Source organism: Fukomys damarensis, unplaced genomic scaffold (genome assembly GCF_012274545.1).
Source record: "Fukomys damarensis isolate Sample0158 unplaced genomic scaffold, DMR_v1.0_HiC HiC_scaffold_19, whole genome shotgun sequence".
NCBI lineage: Eukaryota > Metazoa > Chordata > Mammalia > Rodentia > Bathyergidae > Fukomys > Fukomys damarensis.
The window spans coordinates 55,202,161-55,216,177 of record NW_022900931.1 but is presented as its reverse complement, the minus strand read 5'-3'; the positions used below and the strand labels follow the sequence as shown (position 1 = coordinate 55,216,177).

The window sequence follows — 14,017 nt, the reverse complement described above, 5'->3', positions numbered from 1 at the left end:
GCCCGGGACTGGATCTTGCTCCTGAGAGCTGGCCTGGCCATCCTGGGGTCACAGAAAAGCCTGAGCTTGTCAGGATAGACCCAACCCAGGACACCCACATCCGACTGGTGTGATTGGTATGGTTCGGCAGGTATTTACAACGTGCTGCTTTTTATCATGATGATCCGAGTTCTGCAACTAATATTTAGTAGCTCATTCCCTGTGCTTACCACTATTATTATTACTACCACTATTATTATTACTACCACTATTAGCATTATTAATTTTTTTAAAATTAACTATTATTGGTTATCTACTAAATGCTTGGTCCAACCTAAACAATTTGATGATATAACAGCAATCACAATATAGACAGTAATCGTAACCGCTAATGTTATTATTAACATAAACAAAAGTCTGTAGTAAATGAGTTATTTGTTGTTAGTGTCATTTTAATGACCAAGATTTGAGTCCTGATGATGTGTCATTTCCAACACTACTACTACTCCTACTACTACTGATTAAAATGTATTGGGCAGTTCATTTATATCATGCCCAGGCTTAAGCATTCTAACAATAACCATAGTATATCTTGGGGATTACAATAATAATGCTGATCATGATAGCCAGTATACACTGGGCATATGTTATGTTCCAGGGTGAACCATTAAATGAGATATAACAATGCAAACACACGTGTTGGTCATTTTCTGCACATATAACCCTATCACATCACGAGAACTATGGCAATTTTTCCTGAGTGTCCACTGCATCTGAACGCTGGGCTGGCGCAGTCACAGCGATGCCAGGGCTGGCGTCCTGTGGGCCAGCTGACTGCAAAACTCCTCACGTATGATCCCACTGACGCTCAAGCAGCCTTTTATCGCCTCACTGTGCTGAAGAGGAGGAAACCAAAATAAAAAATAAAACAGGTCTGGGGATGTAGCTCAATGTGAAGGCCGTGGGTTCAACCCCCAGTATCTCACACACGCGCACACACACACACGGGTGTAAAATGGCTAAGACAAGATATTTACTAAGGGCATAAAAGTGTTTGATCACTTACTCAATAACACATTTAACTGCAGCTCACAATCGGGGACCTCCCACTTCACCCCAGCAGTTAAGATGCAATCCTCAGTGATACTAAATCAGGTTACATTCCTCACACCTTGAAGCCCTCCCATAACTCTGTCTCCTTTGGAATGAAATTATGGCCCGTGAGCCCCTGCAAAACTTGTCTTTGTTATCTCTCTGCCCTCATCATCTCCCACTTGCCCAAGACCCACTCTGCTCCAGTGACAAGGCCTCCCAGATGTCAGTTCATCACCCCAGGGCTTTTGCACTGGCTGCTCCCTCTGCCAGAAACACCGTTTCCTTGAAGTCCTTGTGTAATCGATGTGTTCTTATCCTTCAGGTCTCAACTCAAATGTTACCTCCATAGAGAAGCCCTCTTCACGGAGTCACCCTTCCTAGGTTTTCCTTACTCTTTGTCCCTTCCCCGTTTTCTTTCCTTCGTAGTATTCATCAAGGCTGGGGAATTAGCTCAGTGAGCTGCCGCCTACCTTGCAAGCACAAGGTCCTGAGTTTGAGCCCCATACCCCCCCAAGTATTCACCAAAATCTTAAATCTTCCTTTCTATCAATTCCTTCTTTGTTTATTGTCTGTCTTTCTCTTGCCAGGCTGAAAGTTTTCCAATGGCAAGGACTTAATTTTGTTGAAAAATAGACAAAAATCCTTGGGAGAAAGATTAACAAACCAATACCTAAGTAAACAGGCGTGTTCAAAGGTAAACGTTTGTCCTGGAGACAGAAAAGGCAAGGATAGGGGTGAGAGGGCAGCGAGGTGTCACATGTTAGGAATGGGCCAACAGGGCCACACTGGGGCAAAGGCTTGGAGCAGATGAGGAGGGTCGCTTAGGCCAGGAGGACGGAGAATCCGGGCTGAGGAGGGCCAGTGCAGAGGTGCAGAGGCGGCCACAGTACCTGCTGTGTTGGGGACAGCAGGAGGCCATGTCGCTGGTGCAGATGAGCCGCTGAGAGGAGGCCAGCGCAGGGAGGTGACAAAGGTCCATTTTGTGGGACTGCACAGGCCACATTCAGGAGGTACCAGTAAACCACAGAAGGGTTTTGAGCCAGGCACGGTGATGCATACCTGTAATCCTACGTACTTCAGGAAGCTGGGGCAGTAGGATCATAAGTTTGAGGCCAGCCTGGGCAACTTGTAAAGACCTTGTCTCAAAATAAAACTAATATTTTTGTGGTACCAGGGATCAAAATCAGGACCTTATACTTGCAAGGCAGGTGCAGTGCCATAGAGCTAAATCCCTAGCACCTAAAACTAATTATTTAAAAGGACTGGGAATGTAGCTCAGTGGCAGAGTGCTTGCTTAGCATGCATGATGCCTGATTCTATCCCCAGCATTTAAAATAATAAAATATAAAATAATTTTGAGCAGGGAAGGGGCGGGACTTTGCGGGTGCTATGTGGACAGAGGCCAGCAGGGGCGGGGTGAGGGTGGAGCTGGGCCTAGCGCAGCCGCCTGGCACAGCCTAGACATCTGAGTTCCAGGTGAAAGGGTCCCAGCAGGCCTGCCCCTGCACTGCCCTGCCCCTGCCCCTGGCTGGAGGAACTTTCTGGGCTTTCTCCACATTCTCAGCTGCTGCGGTCTGGGTGGCCTCCAGCCTCTCATGACCCTCTCACAGATCCATGCGCTCTGGATGCCAGTTCCTGAGATCTACACAAAGATCTACGCCCTGGATACTCAGGGTGACCTCGGTGGCTCCCATTGCATGTGGCCCTCTGGGGGTGAAAGCTTGCCCCTCGGCCCAGCTACTTCGTGCCCCCCATGGAGGATGCAGCCGGATACCAGGCCTTCTGTGGCTTGCTGGGTAATCATGCTGGGCCCTATAGGGCCTGCAGCCAGGACAGGTGCACATGGAGAGCTGTGCCCACAAACTCTTACCAGGGCCTCCCTGGAGATCTTGTGTGTTACGGCGGAGAGCTGTCCACAGAAACACCAGTGACATAGGCTCCTGTGCAGCCCTGGAGATGCCTGGCAGCCTGCAGTGAGTGTGTGCTCCCGCAGGGGGGAGTCTTTCCCAGCCTGATCTCACCACCTGGCCCAACACCATCTCCAGGAGTCCTCTCGGTCAAGACCATCCAGGCTGAGCCCCTGCCCCTCTGTGGACTAACTGTCCCCCTTCAATCCCCCACCTGCTTCAGACTCTTGAACAACAATGATCGATGGCTCTGACAGCTGTCAGATTAGTAAGGACGGGCTTTGTGGAGCTGCAGTAACAAGTTCACCTGAACATGGCCCCACGTGACCAAGGGCTGTTTCCCTTGCCTACAGATTCCACAGTAGTCTCAGGACGTAGTTCAAGTTCACATCCACTCTGTGAGGTAACCCCGGCAGCAGGTGCACTCTGATCTCCAGTCCTCCCCTTTGAACATCACCCATATTATTTGTGCTCATAGGTCTTGGCCAGAGCCAGTCCTGGCTGATGTGCCAGGGTGGGTGGCAAGCCGGACAGCGAGGAAGCAGGTGGGCATTGTGAGGGCTCCAAGTCTCTGGCAGGTGCATTGGTTCATTTAATCCTCATGTCCCCCACCAAGGGAAGTGCTGTTACTACAGTGGACCCTTGACTTAGGAATTCAATGAGCTCCCAAGGGCTGGGTGTAACTCATGTTGGTCAATTGCCTTCAAAGTCTCTCTTGTATAATTGTAGGCCACACTTTCTTCCAGGCAAATCTCAGTGTCTTTAGAGAGACGCTAGCCCAGGATTTCTCTGTTAACCCCACATAGGGAAGGATGTTATGATGTTCCTTCCAGAACTCTTTTAAGGGTTAAATCTGTGTTGGAGGCCGCCTGAAAGCACAAGTGGCCAGCATTCGGGTTGTAACTCGACTTCGGTCATAAGTTAAAAACTAAAATTCCGATCATAATCCAAGTTGTTCATATGTCAGCCTGGTTGGAACTCAGGAGTCTACTATATTTCTGTTTTACTGTTGAAGAAACAGAGGAGTAACTTGTGCAAGGTCACCCAGAATCAGCCAGAAATGCAACCCTGTGGCTTCCTGCTGCCTGTGGGATAAAACCTGGGCTGTTTAGCTGAGCCCCAGCACTGACTTGCTCCCGTCTGCTGCCCTTCACCTGTTTCAGCATCAGGGTCCTGGAGTGTGGGCAACCCCTACAGTCCTTGGGCAGCTTCCTGCTGCTCTTGAGAGGCCCAGAAGTCCATGTGCCAGTGGGCCGGGCCTCAGATGGGTGGAATGGAGTGTGAGAGGTACAGGTGGGAGTGTGTCCCACCCACGGGAGGAGTGCGTTCTCGGGAGAGTCCGTGGCCTTGTTTGTGATCCCGTCCCATCATTCAGTAACCGTGTGATGTCCAGTGAGTCACTTAACATCTCTGAGCCTCAGTCCCTCATCCGTAAAGGAAAGGGGCGGGAGAGTCCTTGTCGAGTTATTGTGAACTACAGTAATACAACACCTAAAAGGCAAACTTCTGGTAACTGCTCAGTTATAAATAGCTCTGTTCATCGATAAAATGATAAGCATCTTTCACAGTTTCTGATGAACATGGCTTTCTTCAGTGAATTCAAGAAGAAAATGTTAAGAATGGTACAGATAATGCTTAGGAGAACATAAGCAGAGCCTGCTGATAGTCAGTGATCAAATACTATTATTCCAGACCCATCACCACCATCTTCATTATCACCAACACCATCATCACCGTCATCGCCACCACCATCCTTGCCACGATGTCTCCATCATCACCACCCTAACTGTGCTTGCTGCCTCCCCGTGAAGCCTCCCTCTCTACCTTCCCCCTTTGCCTGAGGACCTGCCCCTGGCCCTTTCAGCCCCCTCTGCTCCTCAGTCATCTTCTGGTTGGAAATGCTGCACAATAGTCTGGCTTTCCTGGTCACTGAAGCACCATCTGTCTTCATCCGGAGCTGGCTGTCAGTGTGACTCAGTACTAACTTGGCTTCTCAGTATTTCTCTTGGTCTGTGGTATTAGTAGCTCAGTCCTCAGGCTGCACTTTTGTTTGTTTGTTTTTGTTTTCTGGGGGCTAAAGAACAGCAGAGTTACTAGGCCTCAAATGTGTATTTCTCATTGTCAAAAATCCACATCTTCTGCTGCCTGCCTCAGAAGTGCAAAGACCTGAGTTTGATCCCCGGTACCAAAAAAAAAAAGTTCAATTCTTGGGCCAGGGATTTAGCTCACTGGCACCTTTCCTGCCTCACAAATGCAAGGTCCTGAGTTTGATCCCCAATACAAAAAGATCCAAATCTTTTCTTATCCCAAGTATTAAACAAAATTCCCTCCCCTCCCCTCCTTTCCCTTCTCTTCTTTTCTAGTACTGGAATGGAACCTAGAACCTCATGCATGCAAGGAAAGTCCTCCACCTCCGAGTTACAGCCCAGCCCTATTTAAAATCATGTTCTGTGACAGGGTCGCTCCAGTACAGGCTGCCCTTGAACTTTGATCCTCCTGCCTCATTCTTCACAACAGTTGGGATTACAGGGGTGCACCACCAGCTTGGGCAAAATTTGTATACCTCACTTTCATTGGCCCCCGCTGAGCCAATCGCAGGGGCCAGAGATTGTTTTAAGCCTATTGGAGCCTATTCTCACCAGCTGTAGGTGAGATGGATCCCCCAGCAGCCTTCACAGCTCCTCCTGGCAGGGAGAGGGGGTAAAATGGTCGCCCATCCAGTGTGATCATGTTTCCCAAACCAGTATTTCTTGTTGCAACAATCTACAAAGAACGAAAGTGCCTGGAAAAGCTCTCCTCTGAGACCTAAAGCTTTTGTCCAGGATCCACAGGGTGGGTACATGTTCCATGCCTGAGGGGGCCCTGCCTACAAGAGTCTCTTTGTTGGCTGTTGGAAAACACACGGCCCTGCAGCCGTCTGCTCCACCCACTTCCGGGAAGGGAACCAGCTTTCAGAATTAGTCATGCTGTCCTCCATCCACACAACCATCCCATTGAATCCAAAGGGCAGCCCTTCAGGGGACAGCTATTATTATCCCAGCTGTAAAGATGGGGAAACTGAGGCTCTAGGACGAAGCCGGGCTGCTTGAGGTCATGCACATAATGAGAAAGTGGTAGAGGTCGGATTTGAACCCAGCCTGTCTGTTGCTGAGTTCCTTCTTTCTCTACCAGCAGGCCTGGGGTGGGGTGGGGGGATCCCAAATTGTGCCTGACTGAAGGAAGTGGGTGCCCGTGTTGTCTGGGGCCTGGTGTAGAATGAATAACTCTCAAGTATGGTTTTAATTTTTTTTTTTTTTTTACTGGGGATTGAACTCAGGGGCTTCACACTGAACTACATCCCTAAACCTTTTTATTTATTGTTTGGAGCCAGCGTCTCCCTAGGTCGCTAAATTGCCCAGGGTGAGCTCAAACTTACCGTCTTCCTGCCTCAGCCTGCCAGTATGCTGTGACTACAGGTGTGCACCATGATATTTCCTGGACACCTACTATGTGCCAGACCCTCAGGGCTGGGGAAATAGAAAATCGGGGACAGCCAAGGCTCTTCCCTCTCGGGCTTGTGCTTTCCAAGCAGAGAGGCGAAAGCGTAACCAATCCACGTATACTGCACAGCATGTCAGAAAGGACAGCGTGTCCACACTGCCGGGAGAACTGAAGCAGGGGAGGAGTGGGTCCGAGGAGGGAGCGCAGGTGCCCAGGTAAAGAGGCTGTGGTGGCGCCTGCTGTGGGGACGGGGGCGGGGGGCTGGGAGTGAAGAGATCATGAGGTGGGAGAGGTGGCCAGGACGGCTGAGGGGCAATGAAAGGTCATGGGTCACCTGGAGTTAGGGGGAGCTGGGCACAGCTGGGAGGGAGAGGCCCAGGTGTGCCTGAGGCGTCACAGGCTCCTTGTGGCTGTGTGTGAGAACAGACGGGCCAGGGCTGGAGCCACTGTGATGTCCCAGTGGGAAGGCAGTCAGGGAGGAGGGGACAGAGGCAGGGGCAGGGTGAGGGCAGTGAAGGGGAAGAAGCAGGCGTTCTGGAATATCCCCTGGAGTCTTACCCTCTCTGGGAAGTCTGCTGTCTGTTCTTGGTTCTCAGCTACATGGGCCCCTGGGGACCTTTGGTCACTCCCGCCTCCCACCACTGGACGTGCTCAGGACGGGCAGCCAGACCCAGGGCAGAATCTCAGCTTGGACCCTGAATTCGCTGTGACTTGAGCCCCAGGGTCAGAGCCCCAGGGCCACAGTGTTCTCCACTGGGAGCATGGGGCGCCCAGCAGCCATGAGTCCCGCAGCCTGGTGGTAAAGAGCAAGTCAGCTCGAGTGTGTTCGGTGGTGTGGAGTTGGCCTTTGCGTGCTGCACCCTCTCTGTGCATGCTGAGGCACGGAGCAAGGGAGACACTTGGCCAGGGGTGCCAGCCAGACTGAGAGCTGCAGCCTCATCCTCCTGCCTCTGCAGCCAGGCGGGATGCTGCCAGCATGCGCACTCAGAAATAATCTCCTCTTCCTCCCCCTCCTCCTCCTCCTCTTCCCAGCTCTCTACTTTTTGGGATACTGAGGATTGAACCCAAGGCCTTTGCACTGAGCTATGTCCGCAACCCTTTTAACATATTTTTATTTTGAGACAGAATCTCGATCAGTCACTACATTGTAATCCTTCTGCCTCAGCCTCCCAGAATGTGGCATTATAGGCACACCTCCATATTCAACTTGAAAGATCTTTTCCTCCTCCAATTTACTGGCCCAGGCCTCAAAGCCTTGGGGCCTCCATGGGTGGCCCAGGGGGGTTGCGTCACCCACAGCCAAGAAGGGGCAGTGCTGGGCACTGAAGGGCCATGGCCGATGAAGGGCAGAAGACATTGTGGAAGGGAAACACAGCACAGGCTTTTACCTAAAAAAAAGAATCTCTCTCTCATTCTCACCTGTCATAGATGTAGCATAAATATATAAATATTATATTCAAATACATTGTTTTTAACTTTTTGGTCACCTGATTCGAAAAATTTTCCCCCTTCTTTCTTTTGATGTTACTTTTTTATCTCATGGTTCGTTATTTTGTGTTAACATTAATTTTACATTTTTAATTGATTTTTTTTCCCTGCTTAGTTTGAGTTGTTTTGACTATAGAAAAGTTAAACGAGTGGTTGATGCAGTGAACCTGAATACACTTCATGGAGATTCACTGATTCTTAATATTCTGTCTCATTTGTTTTCTTTCTGTCTCCCCCGCTCCGTATATATAAAATACATACTTTCCCCAAGTTTCTGGTATTTCAGGCATCTTTCCCCACTCCTATTTTCCTTCTCTGTTATTGTCAGGTGATCAAGAGAGCCTCTTTCGGGAGGGAACGAGGGCCAGTTAGGGCAGGTCTCCTGAGATAAGCAAGAAACACAGCTCACAGGGCTGAGATAGCCCGGTATTCAGCAGTCCGCTTTGTGCTGCTGTAACAGAACTACCCAGGATAGGCTAAGTTACAATGAACAGAAATGTCTTTGGCTTGTGGTTCTGGAGGCTAGGAAGTCTGGGGGCATGGCACGGGCAGCTGGAGAGTCCCTTCCGGCCAAGCGATCCCTTGGGAGAAGGCAGAAGAACAGGATGGGGAGAAAACGAGGCAGCGAGAGGAGCCGAACTTGCTTCTAGAATCAAGGACGAAACACCCTGGTGGAGACCGGCCCACTCTGGGAACACCGCGTGAATCCATCCTCAGGTCCCACTTCCCAACACTGCTGCACGGGGACTGGATTTCCAGCCCGTGCTCTCTGGGGACTCATTGGAACCCAGCAGCAACGGTTATCTTCTGTAACTGTTTGAGAACTCAAGGAAACTTCGTAACAGTTGGATTTAGCCAGGGGGCTGCCAGTTTGAGGCTCTTCTCTTGGGGACTGAGGTAGAGTAGGAGGAGGCCATGGGGTCCCCCATTGAGTCCGCTGTCCCCATCCCAGCTGCATGGAGCCCAGAGGTATCCATGCCCCTCCTCCTTCCCCGTGATTCCTGCTCACACCCAGGACCCGGTCATCAGCCCACACTGGCTGGTCTGGGTGGGCCAGCAAGTCTGGTCCACCATGGCACCTGCCCAGATAGGAGCCCCGCCCTCCCAGCTGGTGGAGGGGACCCGGGGAGGAGAAGAACACTTTTCTTTCACCATCTGACACAGACGCCATGAGCACTCACTATGCGCTAGGTATTGGCCTACAACTCAGATGAGAAGTATCAGGAGAGGCTGATGCACTACCAGGAGAGACAAGAGACGTTTCCTGGAGTGCATGTGAGTCACAGGTGGGAAGGACAGGATGGGGGAGAGGGTACTAACTGGGGTGCAGGTCACAGGAGAGGTCTTTGAGCCAGGACTTGAGGAAGACGGGGAACAAGCTGTGCAGAATTGGAGGGAAAGAACCCAGGCAGAGGCCCAAGGATGCCTGGAACACACCAGGGATTACTGTGCCTGTACCGAGGGAGGACTGTATGGTCTTTTCTTCCTTCCTTTCTTTCTTTTTTTTCCCCTGTACTGGGCATTGAACTGAGGACCTTGCACTTGTGAGGCAGGCACATTGCCACTGAGCTCAATATCTGGCTCCCTGTATGGTCATTTAAATATGTCTGCACTCAAAACAGCCAGGAAAACTCACTCCCAGAGAGACCCGGGCCCCTGACGGTTTGTACTCTACTTCCTGCTGCCCTCCAGGAGGGTCTTAGGGTACCAGAGCAGGGAGTCTCAGGTTCTCCCTGGTGATTGGCCCCAGGGCAGTCCTACGTAAATTGGAGCACGGCCCGCTCAGATCCAGCCTAGGAGGAATTTGTGGTTGGCAGGGGTCCGGCAAAAGGCCCATAAACATCTGTGCTTCAGAACAAAAGTTCCGTGGTGGCCCAAAGTTCAGAATATGAGCTTGGCAAAGTGAAATCAGCCCTTGGATGTGTTTTGTTTCACCTTCATAATTTTTTTTTTTTTCTAGACAGGATCTTGGTATTTAGTTCAGGCTGATCTTGAACTCGCTATGTAACCCACGCAGGCCTCAAGATCACAGTGATTCTCCTTCCTCAGCCTCCCACTTGCTGGGATTACAGGTATGCACTACCACACCTTTCATAATTTAAAAAAATCCGAACCCGCCCCTCTAATATTGGAGTTCCCCATAAATATTCAGATTTTTTGACATCTATTGAAAATTCAGCAGCCATTGGCCACAACTCTATTGAAATGTCCTTTAATGGCTTTAATTATGATTTGTAAAAGGTTGTACATTTTCAGGATCTAAAATTCAAAGGGAGGGTAGTGCATTTGAGTAGTCTCAGTACTTGGGAGGCTGAGACAGGAGGACTGCAAGTTCAAACTCAACCTGGGTGACATAGTCTCAAAAAACAAGACCTGTCATGTAATGGAGCAAGATTCCAATGATGAATGTATACCTAAAATGTATCAATAAACTCAGTGAGAAAAGAATTAATAATTAAAGTACAACTCAAAAGGTACAAGACGGTGTAATGAAGGATGAGTCTGTCCTGCATCTTTGAACTTCCCAAGGCCCCTACTTAGAAGCAGCCATCATTCGGGCTCCAGAGGTACTTTATTCCTCCTTGATCATATGCCTGTAGTCTTTCTCCCTCACAAAGGTGGCACTCTCAGCAGTTTCCCTACATCTTGCTTTCTTCCTTTAGCAAATTTACCTAGTTACTGCTGCACCTTCTGGTCTCACACTTTTCCTGCTGCACCGCATCCTCAACTCTTGCCTGGCTTCTCTGGCAGCGCACAAACAGGTAGGCATGAAGGGTAAAGCACCTGCCTCCCAGGCACCCTGCCCCCTTCTGCTCTCGGGTGCCTGCAGTTCCGGGTATGTCCAGCAGAGGGTGATACCATCCCACTCCCAAGACCACCCAGGGGTCGTCCCCTGGGGACCTTCTAGTTTGATGGCTCTGGGGAAGAGATGCTGTGGGTCCAGGCACAAAGACCCTCTTAGTAGGCCTGGGATCCACATATTTCCCCTTGCCCAACCTCCCCAAGGCCTCTGCTTCCTCTGTTTCTCTCTCCCCCTGTGCTTCCTGCTTGGAGCCTCATGCCCTTTTTCTCTCCTGGCAGGGCCTGGCCAGCCCCCTTCATGGGGGTGGTAGGAGGACTTGCCCCAGCCTGTGGCCTGGAACTGAGAAATTGCCTGGGATGGGGGAACAGATAAAGTGTGTAGCTGGGCAAGCACCACTTGAACCTGTCCCCTCTCCCTGACAAGAAGTGGGGTCCTTCTCCCTGCCCACAGCTGACCTGACCCCACAGAGCTGTGACCCCAAACCCTTGTCCGTCTCTGCACACTCTCACCAGCACCCTCTCTCTGGCCTGCTGCCTGTGGCCCTCCTCTCCACCCCCGCGAGGCTGTTGGCGGTGGCCTGGAGTCCAGCTGGTGGCCAGGGCAGAGCTACCCCTCTGCTGGCCTTGCCCCTCCCGGTGACCCCAATCCTCTGAGAGCCACTCAATGGGACCTTGTTCTCCATCCAGCCCCCGGACAAAAGTCTCTGTGTCTCAGAAGGCGGAAGTGGGGGGAGAGGGCACCCCCAGCAAGGGACCATGTGGGGGCCTGTTCAGACCCCAGCTGGAAGGAATGCCGCAAGGAGGGGACAGGACAGGGTGGAGGGCGGAGGAGGGGCCTGGTGCAGTGCTAGACACCTCATCTAGAGTGGTGGCCACCCCATCCCAGGCCCTGGCTTGCACCCTTGGGAGGAGCGTGGACTAGGGGACTCTGGCTCGGTTCTAGAGAGCAGTTCTGAAGTCCCCCAAGGCAGCGTGGGGGTGTTCCCTGGTCTAAAGGCCCACAGCTCCTTCACCTGCCCCCACCCCAACTGCCCTTACATTGCACCCCTCCCTTCAGCATCTTTTCCTGGCCCTTGACCTCTGTCAACAGAGAGACTTGGCCTTGAGGGGACTTTAAATCCACCAGGATTGCCAGCAGCCCTGCCCCAGGCAAAACACACAGACTAAATCAAAGAAGTAAGGTCCTTACACGGACATTTCACCTTCCTCCATGGTCCTGCCACACACAGGTCTGCCACTAAAGACCCCAGCACCTGCCCCTGTCAAGGTCTCTTTCAGAGTTCAGGAGATTGGAGAAAGTGCCTCCCTACTTTGAGGGACCAAGTTCCCCCTTGTCCTGCTCTCCCTCCACCTTACCTGAGGCTGTTGTGTCCCTGGTGACCCAGGGAGCTCCCCATCCAGGGGCTGGGAGGGGGAGGAGCTGTCTCTTTAAGAGAGGAATGTGCCTTGGGAGCTCCAGAGCCTCGGGAGATCTGCAGGTTCTTTACCTGCCCAAATTTGCTCAGGGCGTGGCAGCTGCGGATAAAGACTCAGGCCTGGCAGCTGTTTTCTCGCTTTCTCCCAGAACCTCCTCCGGCACTCAGCCACAGGTGAGCGGCTGGGGTCCCTCCCTCGAGTCCCCTGGGCTCTGCCCCAAACTTCCCCTACCTCTCACCTCACTGCCCCTACCCCAGGGGAGGTCCTCTGTTAGAGCCCTTAGGATCGTCCCTTCTAGCTCCTTTCCAGGGCACAGGAGATTGGAGAAGGCCCCCTCCTCTCCCCTTGGGTGACCCTTCCCACCATCCTCTCAGGGCCTTGGGCAGCTCGGGTGAGGGTTGGACCCATTCAGCAGAGACTTGGGACATCTGGAATGGTGGCGTGTGGTAGATTGGAGGTGTTTGACTGGAACAGAGGCAAGTGGATTGGGGGTGTTGGGTATAGGGGCAGCTAAATAGGTCAGGGGTGCTTAGGTGCATTGGGTGGATGGGGGATGACTGAGTGGACTGGGAGTGTCGAGGTACTGGGAGCCTGTGAGGCCCCGAGACTGCTAGGAGGGGGGATGGTTCCTGGAGAAGCAAGGACGTGGAGCTGGTTAGGAAACTGGGGGGACACAGGGGTGTGGTAAAACAGGGGAGGCAGGTGGCAAAAGAACTAGGCAAGAATAAGAGGAGAGATAAAGTTTTTTCAGGTCAGAGGATACAGTCAAGAGAAACAGCAGGCAAATTTCTAAGAGCGGAATCGCGCTGTGAGGATGAGAGATTGGAGTTTTTGTAAGGGTCTGAGGAGATGGGAAAAAAGAGTGTTGGTAGCAAATGGAATTCTTTGAAAAATGTATTTTTCTGGATCATCTAGCACCTTGTAGGTCTCCTAGGGGTGCCAGCACAGTGTCGAACATTGTACGTTTAAAGTCGCAATTTGACAAGACCATTTCTTTTGCCCTCGCGGAAGGCCTTCTATTTTGACTTCAGATAAGGGAGTCTGGGCACTGACTTCAGAGCAGACGGTCAGGGCTCACCGGGAGGAACGAGGGAGTCTGTCTTCATCTCACATAGTTTTGGTCAGCGCTACTATATTGTCTCAGGACTGCGGGCACAGCTGGGGGAACCGTAATCCGGGCATTCTGCTTTAGGGCTTCAACTTTTTTGCTGCCAGTGGGTACTCACTGCAAGGCTTCTTCTGCATACCTCAGGAAATGAGGTTCTTCTCCCCTCCTCTCTTCTCAGTCAGGGGTGGGGCTGGCTTGGTCACCTGGACACACCGGACCTGGCCCTGAGGTAACTCCAGATGCACAGGACAGGCCTCTAGCTCTGTGAACTGGAAAGGGCCTCTAATCTGGGGATACTCATAATTGAGGGGTCTTTCGCTCTGAAGACAGGACAGCAGAGGGCAGATTAAGGAAATAATGCTAAGGTGGGGGCTGGGAAGGAGCAGAGGCTCTTTGGACAGACACAGAAGCCTCTGCAGAGAACAGCCTGGGACAGGACTGCCAGAAAGGACGGACACCCAGCACCCAGCTGCCCGGAGCCTCGGGGTGTCCTGGCCTGGGAGCCCTCGGGAAGAGACAGAGGCGCCCGCCACCCCTCACTTCCTGGGTTTCATAGGAATGGGGCCGGCAGCACCTCGCAGACCCTGGGGGAGCCTGGAGGAGACCACAGAAAGAGACTTAAGACCAGGGATTTAGCTCAGTGGTTCTGCCGCCTGCCTCACAAGTGCAAGAACCCAAGTTTGATCCCTGGTGCCAAAAAAAAAAAAAAAAAAAAAAAAAAAAAAAAAAAAAAAAAAAAAAA

General features: G+C 51.6%; 1 protein-coding gene across 1 annotated transcript in view; it reads left to right on the top strand.

Annotated features, from left to right (window-relative positions):
• Window positions 1-8,771: 8,771 nt before the first annotated feature.
• Fxyd3 (FXYD domain containing ion transport regulator 3) overlaps window positions 8,772-14,017 on the top strand; it is a 9,829-nt gene continuing 4,583 nt past the window's right edge. The window contains exons 1-6 of the mRNA XM_010626328.2: window positions 8,772-8,846; window positions 9,141-9,224; window positions 9,910-10,021; window positions 10,424-10,516; window positions 10,613-10,711; window positions 12,257-12,340. The gene's annotated coding sequence lies outside the window, so the exon portion shown is untranslated. The remainder of the gene's footprint in view (window positions 8,847-9,140; window positions 9,225-9,909; window positions 10,022-10,423; window positions 10,517-10,612; window positions 10,712-12,256; window positions 12,341-14,017) is intronic.